This window comes from Giraffa tippelskirchi, chromosome 1 (assembly GCF_054371585.1).
Source record: "Giraffa tippelskirchi isolate mGirTip1 chromosome 1, T2T-mGirTip1v1.2.pri, whole genome shotgun sequence".
In the NCBI taxonomy this organism is placed as follows: Eukaryota; Metazoa; Chordata; class Mammalia; order Artiodactyla; family Giraffidae; genus Giraffa; species Giraffa tippelskirchi.
In genome coordinates this window covers 204,181,341-204,207,224 of record NC_137275.1, presented here as the reverse complement: position 1 = coordinate 204,207,224, position 25,884 = coordinate 204,181,341, and the positions used below count along the sequence as shown (strand labels likewise).

The following is a 25,884-nucleotide window of genomic DNA, read 5'->3' as shown; positions in this document are numbered from 1 at the left end:
CCACCTGACCTGCCTCCTGAGAAATCTGTACGCAGGTCAAGAAGCAACAATTAGAACTGGACATGAAACAACAGATTGGTTCCAAATCAGGAAAGGAGTACGTCAAGGCTGTATATTGTCACCCTGCTTATTTAACTTATATGCAGAGTACATCATGCAAAATGTCAGGGTGGATGAAGCAAAAGCTGCAATCAAGATTGCTGGGAGAAATATCAATAACCTCAGATATGCAGATGACACGACCCTTATGGCAGAAAGCAAAGAAGAACTAAAGAGCCTCTTGATGAAAGTGAAAGAGGAGAGTGAAAAAGTTGGCTTAAAACTCAACATTTAGAAAACTAAGATCATGGCATCCAGTCCCATCACTTCATAGCAAATAGATAGGGAAACAAAGGAAGTATTGAGAGACTTTATTTTCTTGGGCTCCAAAATCACTGCAGATGGTGACTGCAGCCATGAAATTAAAAGATGCTTGTTCCTTGGAAGAAAAGCTATGACCAACCTAGACAGCATATTAAAAAGCAGGGACATTACTTTGCCAACAAAGGTCCGTCTAGTCAAAGCTATAGTTTTTTCAGTAGTCATGTATGGATGAGAGAGTTGGACAATAAAGAAAGCTGAGTGTCAAAGAATTGATGCTTTTGAACTGTGGTGTTGGAGAAGACTCTTGAGAGTCCCTTGGACTGCAAGGAGATCCAACCAGTCAATACTAAATGAAATCAGTCCTGAATATTCATTGGAAGGATTGATGCTGAAGCTGAAACTCCAATATTTTGGCCACCTGATGTGAAGAACTGACTCATTGGAAAAGACCCTGATGCTGGGAAAGATTGAAGGTGGGAGGAGAAGGGGATGACAGAGGATGAGATGGTTGGATGGCATCACTGACTCGATGGACATGAGTTTGAGTAAGCTCCGGGTGTTGGTGATGGATAGGGAAGCCTGGCGTGCTGCAGTCCATGGGGTTGCAAAGAGTCAGACACGACTGAGCGACTGAACTGAACTGAAAGAAAAGTAAGCGCTTACAAAGCAAACAATTCTAAATACAAGAGAAATTAACCTAAATGAATTTCAGATTCACATGAACTGGCAAATATTCAATATTAAATATCTAGTATTAATGTTTGTTTGCTAATCTAATATAGACATGTCTAAGAGTTGTTAACATTAAGCATAATATTTTCATTGTGCCTAGGTTTATTATAAGTTAAATATTGTTATATCTATTACAAGTTTGTCAACAAGGAAAGTACCTCAAGTGAAGAAACTTAAAGAAATGCAAATGAGATATGAGCTTTTAGATAAACTCTATTAAGAATAATTATACTTTAGAAATGTCTGTCTAAAACAGTCTCTCTAGATTTTGATAATCTGAATTTCTAGGGTTGTGCTAAACTAAGTGATGGAAGTTTATTGAATAGTTAGGTCATTTCCAAATAATGTAAGATTCTCAAACATTCATTACTGAACATTAACTTCCTCTTACAGAGAAACTAGAGATTTTGGACTATTAATGAATAATGTTTGATGCCATCCTGAGATGTTCTCTAGAATTTTTTTAGAAATTGTCACTGGTATGTATGCTCACCAATCTATAGACTGCTAATATAAAGGTCAGTTCTTGGTTGCTTAAGGAAAGTACGATGTGTGTTTTCAGTAAAGAAGGTATGAGGAACGAAATTACATTTTATGAAGGGAAAAGGAAGTAGGTCTGACTTATAGGTGGCTGTTTCAGGATGGGAGAACAAAGTAATGGGTACAGAATGTGATAAGAAGGTTTTATGGAAAGTGGACCCCAGTGGAAGAATTTTGTGCATAAATACAAGTTTTCTTGAGATGTTGGACTGCCTTTGATAATGGATATTAAGTTTCTTTACCTCTGAAGTGATCTGTTCTATGTTTACCTTTGAAATCTTCTTTGTTACTTTGGCTAAGTGAATATATTGTTTTACAGTGATCTATATGATTTTATCTGACTGAGTGTTATAAACCCTTTTGATGTTTACCAACAAATTTTCCTAAATAACTTGACTTCTAGCTAAGTTTGGGATGCTTCAGAGGGCCCCTGAGACATCCCAAAGAGCTATTAAACTACCTGAGTTTATTTGACATGTTAAATTACATGGGGAGTATTTTTAGAGGAGTGATGAATCTTCTCAGGTTATATTGTATGGTTGATGTTACTAATATAAATATCCTAGAAATTATGTGAAATTCATGAAAATATGATATGTCCTGGTAAAATGTTATCAGTTGTAATTCTAGTTATCATGTTAAAGTGTTACAAGTCATAACAATGACCAGGTTACTTTGTCAATTGCAGTTTAACTAGATTTTTAAACATGCGTTCTATGGTTTCACTCTGATGCCTTTGCAAGAATACTGCTACTTCAAGATTTATGGAAAAGACTTTTCTAAGATTAAGCGATAAACAAATTTTGTTTGTTCATTATCTGGTAAACTGGTAACAGACTGGAATTTAGTCTACTCTCTATGTTAAGAGAACAAAGTTTTCTTAGAATGAAGCTTTCAATAACAGATTATGAATTTCTTTGCCTTTAAGTGATTTATGTTTGTTTTTAAAATCTTTCCTTACTTTGGTAAAGTAAATAAGCATTATTTAAGATTATGGTACATATAAAAGCTCATTCTGCTTTTACAAAAAAATAACCCCTCACTGTTAGACTTTTGCTATTCTGATGTCCTTAAAATATAGCAACAGTCTACTCCTAAATCGGGGAATTAAAAATGGGTGAATGATAGCTGTAAATCAAAGAGTCAGGGCTATGGGAAATCCAAAACGGCCAGTTTGCTTTTCCTGGCTCCTTGACAAACCTCATTTTTATTTTATGGGTTAAAGCCTTCCCTGGCTACAGGGTTAGTGCCCTCATAATGAAAACATCATGTTTCACTGAATATTAAGTTCTGTTAATTGTTAAACTAAGTTTCTAGTATTGTTAACTAAGGTCTAATGTTTACTAAAACTCACTTCTGAGATAGTTCCTTGTTGTTAAGTTATATCGCTAAAAGATTTAATTAAGTTATTAAAAAGGAAACTCTAAGTTTGTTTCTGAAGCTTATCTCAGTAACCAATCTTTGGATAAAGATCAGATGCTCCATGATGTACAACCAGGAGATTTACACCAGGCTATAGTCATCTAACAAACAAAGTCAGATGATCTGGGGTATATTGGGCTCTACCTAATGAAAGTTCTTGACTTACAATTCTTACTTGTGACCTTACTAATAACTGCTAGCTATATTATTCTCTCTGTCACTTGTTTCAGAAGATTGTTTCTTACGTTACCAAATGTGCGACTGAGCCTGTGATAAAATGCTGATATGCAGTTCCATACGAGATCAATGACTGTAATAATGTAACTCCAGAAATGGGAAGAAACAACAAGAGGGAATATTTTCCTGGACCAAAAGGCTAATAAAACAGGTATGGTCCAGAGACTTTTGCTACTCGCAAGGCCTGGTCCAATAACAGCACACTGAGTCAACGGAATTTTCGTTAAACCTGGGAATGAGCCTTTCCAGCACCATGGGACACAATGGCCATGAAATGCCCCCAAAGCATGGTCAAATATGTGGCTATGAAGGGACCCTGTTGACTGGAAGCTGGCACCTGCCAGCTGCCTCTACAAAGATTACATCATGACCACTGCAAGCTGCTGACCTTCAACACCTCCTGAAAGGAGTTCAGAGTGGAGATCAGAAATAAGGCACTCTGTGCTCTGGGAAAAAACCCAGAAGAACCGGCCTCCAGATAGCCAAAAGTTTTCAGGTAAAGATTTTACAAGCCCAAATTCTTGCATCTTCTCATACCCAGAGAAACACTAACATCACGAACCAATGTCTGGTCCTGGTTCTCCTGGCTAGCCCCAGAGCAGCTTTTCTACTTCTGTTAATCTTTGGGCCACGTACCTTTAACTTTCTTGTTAAGTTTGTTTCTTCTAGAATACAACAAATCTCCAAGTGGTAGTATGACAAGAATATTCCCTGACCAACACTCAGACGATGCTGAAACAAGTCACCTTATCATTCCATGGACTCTCATCTCTCTCCGTAAATGCACCCTGACAGAGAGCAGGCAAAAGGAACCCAGAGCCCCGTGATGCCCCTGTACATCTTGAAGAAGTCAGAGCAGTCATCGCCCCTTTTCCTTTGAGACTGGGTTCCCAAATGCCTGAGAACGGAAATAGGTAGATTGTTAGACATGAGCAGGGCATCAAAGGGGCCAAAGAATTGTCTCTAAAAATAAAGAGAGGGAGGAATGTGGTGACCCAAGGATGAAAGAGCAGATAAAACCAAGGAAGGTCTTGAAATGCAGGAATGGAAAAACCAGACCCTTACCGTCCTCCTCTCCCCTATGTTGTAACTATTAATGGAACAGTATAACCTGTCTCCCCTCCTACCCTAGGGAGAAGGTATTTGCCCTACTCTTCCCCCACCCAGTATACATGCCTCATCCAATCAGCAAATGACCCACAAGACCCCAATCCCACTCCTTGTACCCTGGGTATAAAAGTGGACTAAGGACCTCTGTTCAATGTCGGTTCTCCCTTGAGTTTGCCAGCTGTTCTAACAGGGTCTCCCACTTAATAAACTTTATTCTCCTCTCTTTCTGCCTCATATCTGAAAATTCTTTTCCAACCCATGCCCAGACTACGATTCCTACTTGTTTCTTGGGGTTTTTACTTCTTTTGTGTGAAGCCTCTGTGCATATGACAACATTAAATGTGATACGCCTTTCCCCCTGTTAATCTGTTGTCAGTTTAATTCACAGGCCCCACACACAGAACTGAAGAGTAGAGGAAAAGCTTTCCCCCCTTATACCAGCAGCATACCATCTTCTCTCTGTCCTCCTGACTCTTTCATTAGGAACCTCATGATTACATTTAGGGTCTACCCATGAGGTCACAAGGGCTTCCCTGATAGCTCAGTTGGTAAAGAATCCACCTGCAATGCAGGAGACCCCAGTTCAATTCCTGGGTCGGAAAGATCCACTGGAGTGGGGATAGGCTACCCACTCCAGTATTCTTGGGCTTCCCTTATGTCTCAGCTGGTAAAGAATCCGCCTGCAGTGCAGGAGACCTGGGCTTGATGCCTGGCTTGGGAAGATTCCCCTGGAGAAGGGAAAGGCTACCCACTCCATTATTCTGGCCTGAAGAACTCCATGGACTGTATATACAGTCCATGGGGTTGCAAAGAGTTGGACACGACTGAGCAACTTTCACTTTCATGAGATCACAAAGAGTCAGACACAACTTAGTGACTAACAGTAACAACAGCAGCAGCTGATAAACCAGAATAATTTCCCTATCTCAAGATCCTTAAATTAATCATATCTGCAAAATCCCTTTAACATATTCACAGGTTCCAGGGATTAAAATGTGAACATCTTTAGGGACTTGCAGACTCCTACTGCCACTCAGTACTGAATAGGTGTAACTCTGGATTTTTCTCCTAGAAAAAAAATTAGAATTTTAGGTGGTCTCCTAATTTCTTGACACTGAAAAATAACTAAGATATACTTTTTTAATCCTGGGAAGTCCAAACAAGACCTATCTGCCTATGAGGGCTGAGTTAGCCAGCTGGCCTGAGAGCTAGGCGTCCACATGGGTGCTGTGTTGAATGGGGGTGGCTGAGAGAGGAGACCATCACTCCAGCTCACCCTCCATGAAGACAGGGTGGGAGATGCCAATGCAGAAATCCAGGCTAGGAAAAGTCAGGATGAGGGCAATTGTAAGGTAGCATTAAGAATGCTGGTTGAATAAAAAATGCAAATAATTGGTAGTAGGAACTGAAAAATAAGAAAGGAAACCACACATTCCAAGGCAATCGTGCCTTGATGAGTCATTCAGATGCAAATTTTATCCCAATTTTGGAAGGATTACAAGCATCCCTATTCACAGCCCTATTCCTATGTTAATTCTAACCTCAGAACTCCCTCCACGGTCCTCAGTCTGGGCACTTTCCTGCCACTGTTTCTTTTTATCAAGCCCCTAAGCACCGAGCTTTTCCAAGCTGGTATGGCAGCGTTTCTGGTGTATTTCTGGCTCTCTCCCCAGCTCCCCCCAGCCCCGGCCCAGCAACCCCTCCAAAATACAGCAAGAATCCTCCCCAGTTATTGGACTTCAACACACTTGAGTTCTACTGGACTCAAGGCCCATGACCTTCACACACTACTTACCAAGCACATATGAAAGGGAGAAACCAAGAGACCTAAGCTATCCCAAACAATAAAGGGAGGTGATGAACACTCCTGGCCCATGCCCACATTATGATCCGTTCACAGGGATATGAATCAGCTGCTCAAGAAAAGGACCCTGGAGCCTCCCCTGGCCAGCAGAGTGCCTGCCCTGAATCACAGCCTCAGCCCTGGACACCTGCTGACGTGCATCTGTGCAGTTCTCGTAAACAAACTCCTCTGGTCCTTGAGAAGGGTTATCAATCACTCAGGCCCTGGTCACTCAGGTCGAGGGATAAAAGGACATCTGTCTGCTTACTCAGCCCACTCCTGTTCACCTGAGCCATGAGAACTGAGAAAACAAAAACCCATCTGCACAAATAATAAGAAAATGCTGGGATGCTCTAAGTACTTGGCCTCACTATACACATCTCCGTGTCAATGAAATGGGGATGACTGTAGGTCATCTGATTATTCAGAGGGTTAAACAAGGTCTCACATGGCAGGCACTCAGAATACTCCAGCAGGAAATAAATCATACCATTGGGGAAAAAAAGAGAAGAAAATGCTAGGCTTCTTGGCAGCAAACCCTAAAGAGCCAAGCCCCTGCCGCCCAGCCCAGCGGCCTTACCTCTCCCAGGGGCCACACTCGCCGACGGGCTCCCTCACCCCTGTCCTCACAGGGAGCTCTGCTGCCCAGGTCTGTCCTGACATCTCGGTCTCCAGGGTGCAGCCTGGGTGGGGCCAGGGGGACAGGCCATGGCAGCGGGGTTCACAGGGGCCACGACAAGGAGCCGTTCAGCAGTGGGACAAGGCCGCCGCAGTGAGCCTCCCTCAGGCCATGGAACATGCTTGCCCCATTCTCATCCCTCTCAATGGCCAGCTGTGCGCCCGCGATGTGGACCCAATTGTTCTCCTGTGTGGGCTCATTCAGGGGCACGGGCAGGGCCGGCTCAGGCCGAGGGAGGAGCCAGGAGCTCCTGTCCCCGAGAAGAAAGGTCCTTAGAGCCGTGCAGGGATGGGGAAGGGGACCAGGCCCCTTGGTGTTCAAGAATCACACAGGCCCAGCCACAGGGTGAGGGCCTCGGGCTCCGGGTCGTGAATAGGGAGCTGCCTTTCACCCAGGCTCTCCTGCACGGTCCCAGCAAGCCCCAGAGCCTCTCCAAATGTCAGTGTCCAGCCTTGAAAACAGGGAGAGCCACAGCATCCAGTCCAGTCATGGCTGCATGGTGGCAGCGAGGGTGAACAGGGACGTGATGTGCACAAGACACCTCGGCACTGCTGCCCAAAAACCAACACGGGAAGAAGAGCTGGCAAAGGAGCATCTCTTCTGCCTCCTGACTAGACTGCCCATCAGGACATCCTCTTGAGAGTGAGGCTAGCCTGGGGGCCACCATGCTATCTGCAGGGGTGGCTGGATGGGGGCACACGAGTGCCAGTGCAGCGGTGGCCATCCCTTTGAGGGGCCTGGAATGGGGCACAGCGTGAGGATGGTGGGGCCCGCACCTGGTTGTGAACCATCCTGAGGAGACGGGCAGACACCACAGGCTCGGCCCCACCAGACACGGCCTCTGACCAGCACCCAGCACCACCCCAACCTCCCCCTCTCCCAAAAGAGCAGCACCTACAGCTCTACCACGTGCATGGAAAGTGGCTTCAGTCGTGTCTGACTCTTTGCAACCCCAGGGACTGTAGCCCGCCAGGCTCCTCGGTCCATGGGATTCTCCAGGCAAGAATACTGGAGTGGGTTGCCATGCCCTTCTCCAGGGGATCTTCCCAACCCAGGGATCGAACCTGCGTCTCTTCTCTCTCCTGCACTGGCAGATGGGTTCTTTACCACTAGGGCCACCTGGGCTCTACTGCTGCTATGAAAAATTCCACACTCCATGATAGGAGGACCTGGGTCTCAGACATAGCAGAGTTTGGTGACAGTAGGCACTGACCCTCAGGTGCTGCCTGCAATGGCCAGAGACTCCTGAGGTCCACCTCTGGGCACCAGGACAGAGGACTGGCCGATGTGTCCGGTGAAGGAAGTCAGGCCATGGGGCAGGCAGACATAGCCATATGACTGCCACAAACACTGGGTGTCTGGGTCTTGGTAGTAAGCAGAATTGAGAATGGCTGCACTCATCTGATGGGCACAGCCATGCTATAGGAGAGATCCATGCCCTGCCCCTGCAGGACTGAAACTTGCTCGGTCCCAGACCTCAAGTCTAAAAATCCCTTAAACCCAGCAACCAGGTAGGTCCATCCCACCTGCTGACCCAAATACCGTGCAGGCAGGGGCAGCATGCTGGTCTTTGCCTTTTCTAATTGGAGGGTTCTAATGAGCCACAGAGGCCGTGGGAGACACACAGTGTGCGCAGGATGCTGCAGGACTATGACAAGGGGTGACAATGCAGACTCGGCTCCCAGGAGTGGTCCCAGCTGCTCCCAGGCACCTGTCCGGTGACCTCCTGCACCTTCCTCTCCCTAGGAGCCTTTGGTGACAATGCCCTGGCTTGGACACAAGATGCAAGAGAGGCAGGACAGCCACAGTTAGTGCTCAGGTGGGCTCAGTGGGAATGCCGTGTCCTGGGATGGCGTGGGGACGACTTTCAGAGCTGTCCAGGGCCTTGTGACAGTTCTCATCAGATGTCCAAGCACGCGTGCTCCATGACTTGGCCGAAGGTGCCAGGTGACTGTGGCCCTCAGTCAGTGACCGAGCTGGGCTCATGAAGTTGGAGAAAATATTAATCCATCCCTTCAAGAGTTAAAAGCTGCTTCTCCAGTCAAACCAGCATTATGAAAACACTTTATTCTGTCATTTATAAGAAACAAGAACGTTTCTGGCTTTCAAGGTATTTTGAGGCAACAAACTGAAATATTCTTTACATTCATTGACTAGAATTACATATAATTTATGTATTTTAAGACTTTCAGAAAATAGGCAATATGGCTTACAATTCTAGAATATTTTCATAGATTTATAATATATGAGCTACCTGTTTTAAAAAACAGAGTTTCTTTGATTCCCTTAAGGTCTAGGTGCTGAGAGTCAAAACCACTCTGGTCTATAAACTGCCTATGAAGACAGTTAGCTCTGAAGGCCATTTTCTTAAAGCGACAGTAATATTAAAAGAAACACTTGCGGAAACACTTTTCTTCTGTGATTAAAGATTTCACCCAAAAATTAAGGTCCCAAACAGAAGCTCAGGGTTTCAAACAGCAGCCTTCGCCATCCATAAATAACAAGACGTAAAATTTAATTCGTCTTCCACTGCAAAGGTGCTCCTTGGATCAGCACTAGCTCAGCCGACCCATCTCCAGAGCTTTGCAGCCCACTGCAGACCTCAGGACTCAGAGTGCATCAGTGGGTCAATTCGACTTGCAGTAAAAAGCAAGAGAAGTGTCTATTTTTAAAAACCTATTTACACATACTTGCACTTTTAAAAAAGTTAGCAAAGAACCCACTGCATAAATTTAGGTCCAATGAAAACCAACTGACCCATGTTCAAGCTTACCACATCTTCACACCAATTTTAAGCATGAATTCAACCTTATTTGGCTCAAGAATGCACCATGTTAATAATTCTCCAGTTAGTGCATGGCCTTGGTCACAGCCGTCAAGTGCCAGACAGCATGAGGAAAAGCTCCAGTGACAGACCAGCCACGCTTCAGTCTTACCAAGAACAGTTCAGATGGACAACAGAGGTCTGGTGGTTCATCACCTGCCCTCTGACCTGACCCTCATCTTGTGGGCCACTCAGGACACGAGGCTTCTCTCCCACCGCCCCCTCACCTGGACACACCCTACACACTACTGTCCACAGCCAAGCTGACCACCTTGACTCTGTCCTCTGCTCTGGCATCTCCCACCGATCATCCACTCAGGGCATCCTCCACACCCTTCAAATGTGCCCAGGCCCCTCTGGGTTACAAGCTCGTGATCTTCCAGGAAAAAAAACAAGTAAGGGACCACGGAGGGACAGATAATCGTGGGGGCTCTGGGGGGGGGCGGAACCTGCTTTGTGGACATGCCATCTTAGGTACTCTCAGGGAGTAGGGGGGGTCTGTGCAATAGACAGGATCCCTGGGGGACTCATGGGGGTATGCGTGGTGGATGAGCCATTTTCCAGCTGGGGGAAACAAGTTGCCAGGCAGAGAACCCAAGGGTGCTGAGGCAAGAGCCCAGCATAGTGGGTCCAAGGCCAGAAGAGAGATGTGGCCAGAGTGCTGTTACTGGTAGGATGACCTTGGGCTCTTACCACAGCATTAGGATGCCCTGGCCATGAGCAGGGGGCAAAGGCGGCCCAGAGGCAGAAGCGGTGAGAGGGCACCGATCACCCACCGCCCAGAACTAGAGACTCCTTCTCAGGGCTGCAGGGTCCCAAACGCCCAGCCACCTCGGCCCACTTGCCATCAGGGCTGCTTGCTTTCTACACAGCCCCTGGGTCCCTCTCACCACTTTCACCTCCACACTAGGCCAGCGCTTTCTGTTTTCCTTTCTACATGGGCCTGCACTAAAATCTAGTTAAACTGTGGACTCCGATCAGAAACTCAGCACCAGACTCCACTGTTAGGACAAAGGATTGGGGACTGGCCAGAGGGTGAACGCCTCATGCAGGGGACAATCACCCCACAGGGCATGGAGGAGGTGGACATGGGGTGCTGACAGCACCTCTTGCATCCCACAGCTGGGTTTTTAAATGTCTCTTCTCTCTTCCCCACTGGGCACGCAGCTCAGTGTGCAGGAGCCCGAACTGTGCAGGTAGGGACTTGCAGACTGACACGGGTGAGGCTGGTGAGCTCATTTTTTACTAATGCCCCTTCCCCAGCCAGGCCACCGGAAACACATCACACATCCTTCCCACCCCTGCTGGCCACCCACCCCTGCTGGCCACAGACCAGCCCCTGATTCGGTCTACTTCCCCTATGTGGCCTGGGTCACAGTCACTGCCGGAGCAGTGGGAGGGGCTCCTTGGGTTGGAGGCCAAGGGGCTGTCCGGCGGCCAGCCACAGCCCCACTGGTGTGGAAGGGGTGGCCTCATATTTTCAAGCTTCCTGGTGTCTATTAAATGCAAACAGCTCTGCAAGGCACACTGAACTTGCTGGGTCGCAGCAGCACACGTAGTTATAAGGAAGCCAAGTGCCTGCGGAATCTCAGAGAAGCAGGGTGCATGCAGCAAGGAACGGCAGGCGCCGGCAGAATCTCAGAGAAGCAGGGTGCATGCAGCAAGGAACGGCAGGCGCCGGCAGGATCGGACACATCAGAAGAAACTGCCCGGCCAGGGCCACCTCCTCCGTTGGCTGGAAGTACAGAGTCCAGGTGAAATTTGGAAAGACAGATGATTTTCACTGGCAAACGAAGAGCTGGCAAAGGATCAGCACCACACACCCATGCCCCTCGAGCTCTTGTGTCAAAACCCACTCATGGAGGGTGATGATCCATGCAGGCCTGGAGGGGATCAGTGCTAGACACCGCCCAGCACAACCGGGGTCCTTGGCCCACCCTGCTTACCCCTTCCCAGGAAGGAAGCAGAGAGACCACCAGGAACAGACCCTGGGCCAGCACTGGGACCTGGTACAAGTGTGCCCAGCAAACACCCACCCTGCAGTGCACCAGTGAAAGTGAAAGTCGCTCAGTCGTGTCCGACTCTTTGTGACCCCATGGACTCCTCCAGGGAAGGAGTCCAGGCCAGGCCAGACTCCACGGGATCCTCCAGGCCAGAATACTGGAGTGGGTAGCCTTTCTCTTCTCCATGGGATCTTCCCAACCTAGGAATCAAACCCAGGTCTCCCGCATCGCAGACGAATTCTTTACCAGCTGAGCCACCAGGGAACCCAACAATACTGGAGTGGGTAGCCTTTCTCTTCTCCATGGGATCTTCCCAACCCAGGAATCGAACCCAGGTCTCCTGCATTGCAGGCGAATTGTTTACCAGCTGAGCCACCAGGGAACCCAACAATACTGGAGTGTGTAGCCTATCCCTTCTCCAGAGGATCTTCCCAACTCAGGAATCAAACCGGGGTCTCCAGCATTGTAGGCGGATTCTTTACTAACTGAGCCATCAGGAAAGGCCTGTGGTGCACCAGGCCCGCCTGCAATCGCCATCACAGGGGCCAACCCCACATCTAGAGGACCTGAGTGGTCCACAAGGAACACACACACCAGCAGGCAGACGCCACCCCTGCAGCAGCGCCACCTCCTCCTCCTTCCCCCACGCACAGGGAGGCTCCTGGTTCACCTTCCACTGTCAGCAAAGCAGAGAGCCTCCAGTCACCCGGGGGACAAATGAGCCAGCCTGCAAAGTGCATCCTGGACCACCACCCCCACCCGTGGCTGCCACCCGAGAAGCAGGCTGGGCCACCAGCAGCTGCCAAAGGAGGACCTTTGCAGGGCAGAGCGACAGGACAGCCCTGAGCCTGCGGCGCCTACACCCATCCCACCCCACGCCCTCTTCTGCCGCACCCAGCTTCCTTATGTGAGATAGCTGTTGTCCTGTGTGGGCTCAGGGGCACGCAGCTCAAGGCGCCCCTCCACCTGCAGTGTGGGCAGGGCGAGGGCCCCAAGAGGATAAGCACTGCCCTGACCTCAGCAGGTTCCCAGTGTGGGTGGAGCCAGTCCAGCTTGAGTAGCACTGTGGGAGCTTGGGTGCAGAGGGCGTTTGGGGGACACAAAGGACATCTGGGGTACACAAAGGGCACTGGGGAGACAGGGCACGGCAGCCCAGAGGGCCCAAGTCAGTGCCCAGGTGTGAGCTCCTGAGGCAGCTGTTGGACACGGGGTACCTGGGAACGGCAGTATACATACACGCCAAGGGCACAGGCACCCCACTAAGTACACACACGCCCCACCACGTGCAGAGTAATAGCATCCATACCCAGAGAACACCAACGCCACAGCAAGTCCCCAACACGACGGTGGAGCCAGCACCGTATGTTATCTTTCCATGATAAACTTTTTCTCTTTTAGTGCCTTATTCCTTCAGTTCAGTTCAGTTCAGTTGCTCAGTCATGTCCAACTCTTTGCAACCCCATGGACTGCAGCACGCCAGGCCTCCCTGCCCATCACCAACTCCCTGAGTTTGCTCAAAGTCATGTCCATCAAGTCGGTGATGCCATCCAATCATCTCATCCTCTGTCGTCCCTTTCTCCTCTTACCTTACTCTTTCCTAGCATCAGGGTCTTTTCCAATGAGTCAGTCAGCCTTATCCCTTGAATACTGCTATTTCACTTATTCGATCATCTTGAAAAATTCTGCCTGTGCAGAGGGGTATTTTACACAATGCAAAAGTCTTTGTGTCCTTTTTCACCTGGCTCCCTCTCCAACCTTCACCATACCTTCCTGCCCCCTGTCCCTGGCAGCACAAACATCATGCATCCACCCACATCTTCCTCTTCCCAGGAGCCATGATACATGTAAACATGGCTACGCAGTCATGAGTGCATTAGAAGAACAGTCCTGTAACATCTCATCACACACACAGAGCTCAGCAAGGGGAGTTCCTTTACCAGCTCTGGAAACACACCATACATACAGCTGCTGCCAATGTAAACCTGGCACACAGAAGACGAACAGGTCAGTGGGATGGATTGGAGAATCCCTTAAGGGAACCAGTTTACATGAGACCATAATATACCACAGAGCTGAAGTTCAATTCATTGGTCAAAGGACTGATCACTGAATAATTATTTAGTGCTGGTACACTGGAGGGAAATAAAATTACACTCCCCTCCCTCAAGCATCTTACTTCCTGTTATGCAAAAGCAGTTTTAGACAGGCTCAAGAGCAGAATTTGTACACAAAACAATAAAACACCTAGAAATCAATAGAGAGCCCATGGAATCTTTCTAACAAATATAGTTATTAACGCTTTGAAGTCATAAAAGAAAAGAAACATATTTGACTATATAATGATTTAATCTTGATGGCAAATGACACCTTAGTAAAAGTAATTAGCAAACAACAGAACTGGGGAGTAAATGTTTTCAAGACAGAAAACCACCCATTCCTATAACAAATGAAAAGCCCCCACAATAGGACTTCCCTGGTGGCTCAATAGTAAAGAAATATGTCTGCCAATGAAGGAGACACAGATTCTATCCCTGGGTTGGGAAGATCCCCTGGAGAAGGAAATGACAACCCACTCCAGTATTCTTGCCTGGAGAACTCCATGGACAGAGGAGCCTGGTGGGCTACAGTCCACGGAGTCACAAAGAGTCAGACACAACCTAGCGACTAAATAACAACAACAACAAAAGGATAAGGGAGGGAGAAACACCCTAAGAAAAACACGGGCAAAGAACCCAAATGGGCAATTCACAGATGGAGGGATCTTTGAGCAAAGATCCTAAACTCACCAGATTCAAGGAGACACACATCAAGGAAAAAAGCTGCTGCTCTGGACTTCTCAGACCGACAAAGTCAGAAAGACCGCTCATGCCCACCACTGAGAGAACCTGTAGGATCAGGGTACACACTCATCCATGCAGGAAAGAGATGGACTGCTAGATCTTTTCAGAAGGCGACCTGGCACGATCTATAAAACAAAGAGACACACACCCTGGCCCCGTAGTGCCACTCCCTGAAATCCATGCCTGAATAACAGCCCGTGCGTGTGGCTGGGGTATTTACAGGAGCACTGTTTACACTGGCCGTGTTCTTTTCCTGTGGCAGCTCTAACAAATGACTCTAAACCGGGTGGCTTAGAACAACAGAAACCTATTCTCTCAGAGTTCTGGAGGCCAGGAGTCTGCAATCAGTTTCTCTGGGCTGAAATCACGGTGTCAGCAGGCTTGCGCTCCCTCCAGAGGCTCTGTGGGAGAATCCTTCCTGGCCTCTTCCAGCTTTCGGTGGCTTCTGGCACTCCTTGGTTTGTGGCCACTGTATGAGTCAGCACCCCCAGAGAAACAGAATCGATAGGATGTGTATACACAGAGAAAGGGATTTATTCTAATGAATCTGATCACGTGACCATGGAAGTTGACAGGCCCTGAGATCGGCAGTCAGCATGCTGGACCCAGGAGAGCTGACGATGCAAGTTCCATCTCTAGTCTTAATCTGAAGGCAGGAGAAAACCAATGTCTCAGCTCAAAGACAGCCCGGCAGAGAGAGGGAATTCTCACTCCACCTTTCTGCTCCAGTCAGGCCCTCAACTGATTGGATGAGGCCCACCCACATGGGGGAGGGCAATCTGCCTCAGTCTGCCTACATATTCAAAAGCTAATCTCGCCTGGACACACCCAGAATCAGGTTTGACCAAGTGTCTGGCACAGTCAAGCTGACACACAGAATTAGCCACCACACCCATATCACTCTAATATCTGTTTCCATCTTCACAACACCTTTCTCCTCTTATCTTTCACATCTCTGCTGCCTACCTCTCATAAGGACACTTGTGATGGCATTTAGGGCCCATCAGATATAGCCCAGGACCACCTCCGCATGCAAGATTCTTAACTGAATCACGTCTGCAAAAATTCTATCTCTAGAAAAGGTACCACTCAGAGGTTCCAGGAATTAGAATCTGACTTCTTTGGAGGCCATCCTTCAGCCTGCTACAAAGGACCAAAAACTCAATCCCGGAGCCTGAGTGAGTAGCTCCGAGTAGCGCCTGGTCCAAGTTCTTAACGACCACTGACCAGTCAGTAATTAAGCAACATCTTCCCTCAACATGGCCGAGAAGACAAAGACAAGGACCCCCACCATGATAATGAACACAGCTGGGCCTCTCAGATTCTCGTGCGGTCCCTTTGCTTCCCAAGGCATTTTCCCGAAAAAAAAATGAGTGTCCCTTTGACTCAAAGGCATAGGCTATCCAAGCCCCTGGAGAGCCATGTCTTTCCAATGAGGCAGCAAAACAAACCAACGAAGCCATCAAGAGTATCCATAAAGGCTTACACAGAAAGATGGAGGCACTTCCTTTCTAAACTCGCCTCCTGCTCTCCAAACCATGCTGTGCAGAGTCTGCCAGCCCAGCCGAGCCAGGGATGGGGGGTTCTGCCTCACCCCACCCCTGCCACTCTCCCTCCTCACCTCCAGACACATTAGGACCCCACCATTCACACCAAGGGGCTCAACTGAGCAGGACTTGCATTGCCACACGCCACCCACGTACTCTCCTTTCCCATCCAGCCACCTGTCCGAGTCTTGCATCAAGTCCCATCTCACCCCACAGGCCCATCCTTGAGTCCCACACCGGCCAGCCTCACCTGATGAACACAGGGAGGAGGGACGTCCCCAGACCACGCAGCCTGCCCCCCGGGAGTTGAGCTGGGTCCCACCCCTCAGGGCCACCCCTTGGACATCTCCCTGACTCCAGGTGTAAGCTCCCAGAACCTCCTCCCCTCCAAACTTCACGTGCCTCAAACCATACTCCCTCCTAGACAGCCTGCGTGGAGCTGGCCTATAAGTGGACCCTCTATCCTTCCAGCTGCTCAGCCAAAACCTCAGTGCATCCTCAGCCCCCCACCCCACTCCAGACCCAACCTCGAGGAAAGTCCCCTCAGTTTCACCTCCAAATAAATGACCAGTCGGGCCATCCTCCAACCCCTACTGCTGCACTTTGGCCCAAGCCACCACCTCTTTCCCTGTTCACCTCACAGCCGCCTCACAGGGTGCTCCATCCTACCTTCCAGGGTCCATTCTTCCTAGATGCCGGCAGTTCTGTCCAAACCCTTGGCTCTCAGGGCTCCCATCTCAGCATCTCTGAGCACCAATAAGCTCACCATCCACCTACGTCTTCTCCTCTCACCTGCCCCTCCTCGACACCTGAGCACACTCCTGCCTCAGGGCCTTTGCACCTGTTGTCCCCTCTGCCTGGAATGCTATTCCCGAAACCCAGGTCCAGATCTTATCTTTTCTCAACCAACTGCCCTTTCTCTGCGAGGCACTCCCAGGACCCCTTCTCTACTTACTTTCTCTTCTTTGCACCCACCAACACTTCACCCCAAAATCTGACTTACTGATCCCCTTTGTGGTCCATCCTCCCCAACAGCAGAAAGCTTCTCCACTGTGGAAAGCCAGTGCCTAGAGTGTGCGGAGCACAGCTCAGGAGCTCAGTGCACCGTCAGAGTGATGGAGCCTGGAGGCTGACAGGGCTCCGCGCCCTGGGGCCAGCCATGCGCCCCAACACCAGATCGGGGCCGCAGCCCCACCCAAGCTCTGTGTGTGCATGTGAACCACAGCACGGGGCAGACGTGGAACCCTGAGGCCTGTGCGTGCCACGAAAATGTGCCGGACACCCCAGAAAGTCATTTACTGAAAGGCTCACTTCACTGGCCCTTGCGCATGACGGCATCGCCACATGCCCACTCTTTTCAGAGAAAAACAGGCCTTTGTGGGATATAAATAGCCCAGCCAGATGTGAGAAGGCCTGCAGGGTTCTCCCAGCACTCGGGCCACGTGCCCCGCAGCTGCTCAAACGGCAGCCCCCATTCAGCAGATCGTCGGCGGGGCTTCCAGGGGCAGGAGAGGGTTAAACGGTGGTCCCTCCCCCACATCAGATCAGTGGCAGGGATTCACCAAGGCCATCACTCACTCACAGGCTCGGCACGCCAAACAGCGTGCACAGACCACAGCTGTACGTGGCAGATCAAGCCGGACGCACTGCACGTTTCTTTATCCACGAAAAATAGGGAAACCGAAGCCCAGACAATGGGGAGGCTGGATAACAGGGAGCCCAGATAAAGGGCAGCCTGATCATCAGGGCGCCGGGACCATCTTTCTGGGGAGCAGCATGCTCACCAAAGCCGACTACTCGGTTCCCTGTGCAGGAGAAATGCCATCTGAGCACAGACCCATTTCTTGGCTGAGGCCTGGAAGTCCCTGTGCAGCCTGAAGTCCCTGTGCAGTCCCTGTCTGCAGAAAGGCAAAAACAACTGCACTTAGAGCTGGCTTAGACGTCTTCTCAAAGCCCGACAGTTCCTCATTCTTTGAGTCCCTAGTCTGTGCCTCCCAGACTGTGGGCCCAGCCTCGACAGGAGAAATTCAAATGCAGAGGGCACAGTCTAGACCTGCACCTCCCAAAGAAACACCAGGTGGGTCACACACGTGAGCCACATGTGTGATCTCAGATCACATGTGTGCCTACCAGTCATACTGAGAGCAAAAACAAACCAGGTAAAGTTTGTGTTAACAGCACACTTGATTTAGCCCAATACACAGCCAATCCTTCCAACACATAACTAATAGAGTCGTGGACAGGACATTTTCCTGTTGCTTCTGAGTCTAAGGTCTCCCCAGGCAGCACACCACCTGGCTCTGACCGGCCACACGTGGAGTGCTCCTCGCCCTGAGTGGTGTCGGCCACAGTGTTGGACAGTGCGGGTCCAGGTGTGGCTGCAGGTGTAGAAGCTTCCACTCACTATAAAGGGACCCAACAAGATCAGAGTCGGGTGACAGCCATGGAGGGAGGTCCTGGACACAGCCCTCTGTCTACCCCAGGCCTGGCTCTTCGGAGCCCCGTCCTCAGCAGGACAGAGGGCCACCAGTGCCTGCAGACTGTCTCTCACTAGAGACTGACCGGGGTGCCCCTGAGCTGGGTGGTGCTCAGGCGCCCCCATCATATTACAACAGCTTTTGGACACACACCACTCTGTGCATGCCTCCGTGTGGGTGACCTGTTGTTCCTGCAATATAATCTATACTGTAAGCCTTAAAGGACACTTCTGAGCTAACATCATGCACAGATCAGCATTAGAATGAAGTGAGTCACGTATAGTTTTTACATTAATGAGTCTCTCAGGCCAGTCTTTGGAATTGCCTTTCTTTGGGATTGGAATGAAAACTGACCTTTTCCAGTCCTGTGGCCACTGCTGAGTTTTCCAAATTTGCTGGCATATCGAGTGCAGCACTTTCACAGCACCACCTTTGAGGATTTGAAATAGCTCAACTGGAATTCCATCACCTCCACTAGCTTTGTTCGTAGTGATGCTTTCTAAGGCCCACTTGACTTCCCATTCCAGGATGTCTGGCTCTAGGTGAGTGATCACACCATCGTGATTATCTGGGTCGTGAAGATCTTTCTTGTACAGTTCTTCTGTGTATTCTTGCCACTTCTTCTTAATATCTTCTGCTTCTGTTAGGTCCGTACCATTTCTGTCCTTTATCGAGCCTATCTTTGCATGAAATGTTCCTCTGGTATCTCTAATTTTCTTGAAGAGATCTCTAGTCGTTCCCAATCTGTTGTTTTCCTCTATTTCTTTGCACTGATCGCTGAGGAAGGCTTTCTTATCTCTCCTTGCTATTCTTTGGAACTCTGCATTCAGATGCGAATATCTTTCCTTTTCTCCTTTGCTTTTCGCTTCTCTTCTCTTCCCAGCTATCTGTAAGGCCTCCTCAGACAGCCATTTTGCTTTTTTGCATTTCTTTTCCATGGGGATTTTCTTGATCCCTGTCTCCTGTACAATGTCACGAACCTCTGTCCATAGTTCATCAGGCACTCTGTCTATCAGGTCTAGTCCCTTAAATCTATTTGTCACTTCCACTGTATACTCATAAGGGATTTGATCTAGGTCATACCTGAATGGACTAGTGGTTTTCCCTACTTTCTTCAATTTAAGTCTGAATTTGGCAATAAGCAATTCATGGAAAAGATCAGTTTTCATTCAAATCCCAAAGAAAGGCAATGCTAAAGAATGCTCAAACTACCGCACAATTGCACTCATCTCACATGCTAGTAAAGTAATGCTCAAAATTCTCCAAGCCAGGCTTCAGCAATACATGAACTGTGAACTTCCAGATGTTCAAGCTAGTTTTCGAAAAGGCAGAGGAACCAGAGATCAACTTGCCAATATCCGCTGGATCACCGAAAAAGCAAGAGAGTTCCAGAAAAATATCTATTTCTGCTCTATTGACTATGCCAAAGCCTTTGACTGTGTGGATCACAATAAACTGTGGAAAATTCTGAAAGAGATGGGAATACCAGACCATCTGACCTGTCTCTTGAGAAACCTGTATGCAGGTCAGGAAGCAACAGTTAGAACTGGACATGGAACAACAGACTGGTTCCAAATAGGAAAAGGAGTACGTCAAGGCTGTATATTGTCACCCTGCTTATTTAACTTATATGCAGAGTACATCATGAGAAACGCTGGGCTGGAAGAAACACAAGCTGGAATCAAGATTGCCGGGAGAAATATCAGTAACCTCAGATATGCAGATGACACCACCCTTATGGCAGAAAGTGAAGAAGAACTAAAGAGCCTCTTGATGAAGGTGAAAGAGGAGAGCGAAAAAGTTGGCTTAAAGCTCAACGTTCAGAAAACTAAGATCATGGCATCTGGTCCCATCACTTCATGGGAAATAGATGGGGAAACAGTGGAAACAGTGTCAGACTTTATTTTTGGGGGCTCCAGAATCACTGCTGGTGGTGACTGCAGCCATGAAATTAAAAGACACTTACTCTTTGGAAGGAAAGTTATGGCCAACATAGATAGCATATTGAAAAGCAGAGACATTACTTTGCCAACAAAAGTCCGTCTAGTCAAGGCTATGGTTTTTTCAGTGGTCATGTATGGATGCGAGAGTTGGACGGTGAAGAAAGCTGAGCACTGAAGAATTGATGCTTTTGAACTGTGGTGTTGGAGGAGACTCTTGAGAGTCCCTTGGACTGCAAGGAGATCCAATCAATCCATCTAAAAGAGATCAATCCTGGGTGTTCATTGGAAGGTCTGATGTTGAAGCTGAAACTCCAATACTTTGGCCACCTCATGTGAAGGGTTGACTCATTGGAAAAGACCCTAATGCTGGGTAGGATTGGGGGCGGGAGGAGAAGGGGACGACAGATGATGAGATGGTTGGATGGCATCACCGACTCGATGGACATGGGTTTGGGTAGACTCTGGGAGTTGGTGATGGACAGAGAGGCCTGGCGTGCTGCAATTCATGGGGTTGCAAAGAGTCGGACACGATTGAGCGACTGAACTGAACTGAACTGAACAGGCCAGTCTGTGAGACTAAAAGCTCAGACCACACATTTTTGGTTACAGCAGCACCCCAGGACTCTGTACACCCTTGGGAGGTGGTCCTGGGAGCTTGTCCAGGTGAGAGCCTCACAGGGCCTCAGCCAGTGGACCAGAGAGCCCTCCCAGGCCTTCTGACACATAGGAGTAATTAACTCCTATTCCAGCATCACTTAATTACATCTAGTCTTCCCAGTGGTCACATAAAGATATGAGAGTTGGACCGTAAAGAAGGTACAGTGACAAAGAATTATGCCTTTGGACTGTGGTGCTGGAGAAGATTCTTGAGAGTCCCTTGAACAACAAGGAAATCAAACCAGTCAATCTTAAGGGAAATTAAACCTCAACACTCATTGGAAGAACTGATGCTGAAGCTGAAACTCCAGTATTTTGGTCATCTGATGCGAACAGCTGACTCAATGGAAAAGTCCCTGCTGCTGGGAAAGATTGAGAACAGAAGGAGAAGAGGGTGTCAGAAGATGAGATGGCTGGATGGCATCATCAATGCAATGGATGTGAACTTGGGCCAACTTTGGGAGATGGTGAAGGACAGGAAGGCCTGGTGTGCTGCAGTCCATGGAGTCACAAAGAGCCAGACATGACTGAGCAACCAAACAATAATTACACCTACAGTCATGCCACTCTCAGCTCTGCAAGATACCGAATGCCACGTGCTAAAAATAAAAGCACACCTCTTACGGACAGGTGGCCTATCTCACGCCTGTGGAGCCCCCTGCCTCTGGGGGCCACCCTGGTACCCAAGTAGCACTCACAGGGCATGCTTGGTAAGAATAAGACTGTGTGATTGTTGAGTAGGCATCACCAAAACCAAAATACTCAGAGTAATTCACTTCCTTTACCCAAGTTCTCACTAGAAGCAGGAAGGCTTTAGGAGTTTGAGTCTAAGAAAAAAAAAATCACAGGTGAAACATAAAACTGTACCCCTAGTCAGACATCCATATGAACCCGATGGGAGGCTGCAGACTCCCCACTTCCCTCCTGTTCCATGCTCTGGGGAAGCCCACAAGCAGGTGCTGTGCCCAAGGTGGGCACCCCAGCATCCCAACCATCCCACACCTTGAAGCTAGATCACCTGGTCCCCGTTCTCGTGGGAGAACACACAATCTCAGTGGTCAGCTCCTTGCAGAGGCTGCCTTTGGTTCAAGCACATCCCCAAGACTCTCATTATAGAGACAGATGGGCCCGCAGCAGCAACAGGACATACCTGCCCCATCTGCAAACAAGAGACCATGCTAACCCCACCAATTTCTATCTGAACCACTTCAAAGCAGCAAACTGATCCCGGAAATGAGTTGGTTTCTTCTCTTCAACACAGGTTCTAGAATACTTTTTAATCTTCCCAAGCTTTTCCTTTTCAATTACCTTTTGTAAACCATCTGTTTATGTGAGAAGTAAAGCCAGGGGGAGATTCCTAACACGGGGGTGGGGCAGTTCCCAGAGGCAGGGAGGCAAGGCTGGGCCAGGAGCCAACCCGGGGCCCAAACACTGAAGGCTCACAATTCCACCAGCAGGACGGGTACCTGGAGAGGACGTGGCTCTTAAGTGTCCTGCGTACACACTGAAAATAAAAGTGACTCCTAGAAACTCCGTCTAATTCAAGCACGTCTGGACAGACTTTTATTCCAGCTCTCTCTCCAGGGCACGCACAGATGTCTGCAGGTCAGAAGTGGCCGTGGCCCACCCCCTAACCCCCCAGCTCGGGGAGTGACTGACAGGGCAGGCACCTGACATTTCCACCACCCTCCTCCACTGCCATGTCCAGAGCTGCCAGCTCACAAAGTGAGCTCTCTGGAAGCTTATTCTTGGGCTGCTGGCTCCCAGCCCAAACAAACGGAAAGGCTCCCTCAGAAGCCCTCTTCTCTCCCGACTCAATCAGAGCAAGTAAACGTGATGAAAGCTCAAGATGGAGCCCCAAGGTGGACTCTGAGCTGAAGATGGCCCTCCAGGGCCATGGTGGATACCAAAGCTTCAAATCCAGTTTAGGTATGACTGCCAGGGTGTGAGACTGGAGGTCCTAAGATGCTGCCCACCTTCCCACAGGAGAGCAGCACCAAAGATAATGATGGATGGAAAGTGAGGAGGCTCTGAGCTGGCATTCATGCCAAGGCTGGGCAGTGATTCCACTCTGTAGCCCCAGCCCTTCCCCTCCTGCCCACGGAAGCTGGCGCTGACCACAGACACCCCACTCCTGGGCCAGCCCCCACAGCAGCCCTTCTCCTGCCCTGGTCTCTGCTGCTACAGCCCCCACGCAGACTGTGAGCCCTCCAGCAGAGCCACCTGAGCTTTCTGACACCAGCTTTCCTCCTCTGCCTTCCCATCACCAGCTGGTGCCAGAAATGTAATAAACAGACAAAGCTGCTCACTGATGGGAGGAACACCTACGACCAGACCTGCTCAGGAGCCACCTCTAAAAAGAACCGCACTCTGTAGGCAGATTTCATCCCTTACCTGATGATCAGCGTTATCAAACATATCAGCAACTGGGATGTGGCCTCTTCCTAGCCGCTGGGATGGCAGAGTCTGAGACAGACGAAAAGGGGACGCGTTAGCAGGCAAACCGTGAGCCGGAACCCCTTACCAGCCAATCCTACACACAGACGAAATGCCACGGACACTAGACAGGGCCAGGGCTCAGTCATGGGGCACAGCTCACCTGGCCAGGTAAGACCAGGTAAGATCAGCATCTGCATGAGCAAAGAGTGTCATCTGCACCCTGATTGCATCCATGCCACCCCCTTGGCCTCATGAGCACTGAGCATGAGCTCCTGGAGGTACAAAAGGAGTGGGGGCGGGTCAGGCCTTGCCAGCAATGGTGTGAGTGCTAACAAAGTAGAATTAACGAAGCTTCCAAATTGGTCCCTAATGTAGAATCGTATAGTAAGAAACTGTGGGTGAGTTCAAGGTCAGTATTTCAACAGTGTTTAAATTTTCATTTTTAAAAAAGAATTTAACAATGTTTAAATTGTTTAATGTTTAAATCGGCAGGGAAGCCTGGCGTGCTGCAGTCCATGGGGGTCACAAAGAGTTGGACACGACTGAGTGACTGAGCTGAACTGAAGTTTTAAAATGAGTTATGGATGTAAAAGGGTTTCCCTGGTAGCTCAGCTGGTAAAAAATCTGCCTGCGATGCAGGAGAACCTGGTTCATTTCCTGGGCTGGGAAGATCCCCTGGAGGAGGGATAGGCTACCTACTCCAGTATTCTTGGGCTTCCCTCGTGGCTTAGACATTAAAGAATCAGTCTGCAATGCAGGAGACCTGGGTTCAATTCCTGGGCTGGAAAGATCCCCTGGAAGAGGTCATGGCAACCCACTCCAGTATTCTTGCCTGGAGAATCCCCATGGACAGAGGAGCCTGGAGGGCTACAGTCCATGGGGTCGCAAAGAGTCGACACAACTGAGTGACTAAGCACATGTGTATGTAAAAACCAAAATCAGAAAAAAAGAAAAGAGGGAGGAAGAGGGGGAGAGTCAAAGTGAGAAAAAAGAAAGGAAGAAACCAAAACAGTTCTGGAATTTGTGAGAGTGAAGAAAGGAATAGGCTACCCACTCCAGTATTCTTGTCTGGAGACTAGAGCTTCTCATTAAGGCTTCCCTGATGGCTCAGATGGTAAAAGAATCTGCCTCAGTGCAGGAGACCTAGGTTTGATCCCTGGGTTGGAAAGATCCCCTGAAGAAGGAAATGGCACCCTACTCCACTATTCTTGCCTGGAGAATCCCATGGACAGAGGAGCCTGGTGCGGTACAGTCCATAGGGTCGCAAAGAGCTGGACATGACTGAGCGACTAACACTTTCACTTTAATAACCTTAAAAACAGGGTGGGCCTACTTTAACTGTTCCCCAATCAGAGCTGAGGAGGAGCAAGATGCTGAGGAGGCCCTTTGCAGGCGCTCCTTCCTTCCACAACCCCAACCCCGCTGACCAAGCCCAACGGTGCAGCGGGTAGACCCAATACTGCAGATGGTCAGCGCCCCCTCACCTGGCCCTCTGTCCCCAGAGCCACTCCTGTGTGCGGCAGGTCCTTCCAGTCCATCACAGCCCAGTTCAGATTTGCCTCCCCTGGAAGCAGGTCCCTGTGGGAAAGGCCTGAGCGGGGCAGGCTGAGGTTTCAGTCCCCAGGTGGTTGCAGCACAGAGTCCAAGCAGCCACTGTCTGCCACCACGACAGACCATGCCCTGCAGAGCTCTGCCTGGAAGACTTGATTGCACCCAGCCCTGCAGTCGGCAGGTAGACCGTCCCCGTCCCTCTGTGATGCAGGAAGGGCTCACTGCACAGGACTCAGACAAGATGGAAGCCACGTTCACCTGAGACAAGGTGAGACACAGGCCCCCTAATTCCATTCAGGGCCTCGTCCAGGATGGGCTGAAAGGTCATCCCCACAGATCAACCGGAATGAAACACTTGTCACCCGACTCTGGTTCAGCTTCTCTTCTTCCCCCAGGCCTCCCTCGACCCACAGCCCTCAGACAGCCCCCCTGAGAACAGGCCAGCCTTGGGGGACACATCCTCCAATCTATCACCCCTCGCTCTTCATCCCACGGCCCCACACCTGGGTCTTACCGACTGTCTACACCTCCCTATAGAGGAAAAGCCCAGCGTGCCTGATTCCTGATGTGCCTACCATGGTCACACATCTCTCCACGGCAACATCTGTCCCCCACACATCTCTCTCCCTCCCTGGCTCCCCCACAATAATCCTTTCAAATAAAGACTACTAAGTCTG

General features: G+C 49.2%; 1 protein-coding gene across 8 annotated transcripts in view; it reads right to left on the bottom strand.

Moving 5' to 3' along the window:
- SEMA4D (semaphorin 4D) overlaps positions 1-25,884 on the bottom strand; it is a 138,697-nt gene that overhangs the window by 72,988 nt on the left and 39,825 nt on the right. For 4 of the 8 annotated variants that reach the window (XM_081571975.1, XM_081572004.1, XM_081572044.1 and 1 more), the window contains exon 2: positions 23,612-23,683. The exons of 2 other annotated variants lie outside the window; for them this stretch is intronic. The gene's annotated coding sequence lies outside the window, so the exon portion shown is untranslated. Of the gene's footprint in view, positions 1-14,539; positions 14,639-23,611; positions 23,684-25,884 lie in introns of all 8 variants that reach the window. 2 more of the 8 variants (XM_081571993.1, XM_081572022.1) reach the window with 1 other exon arrangement.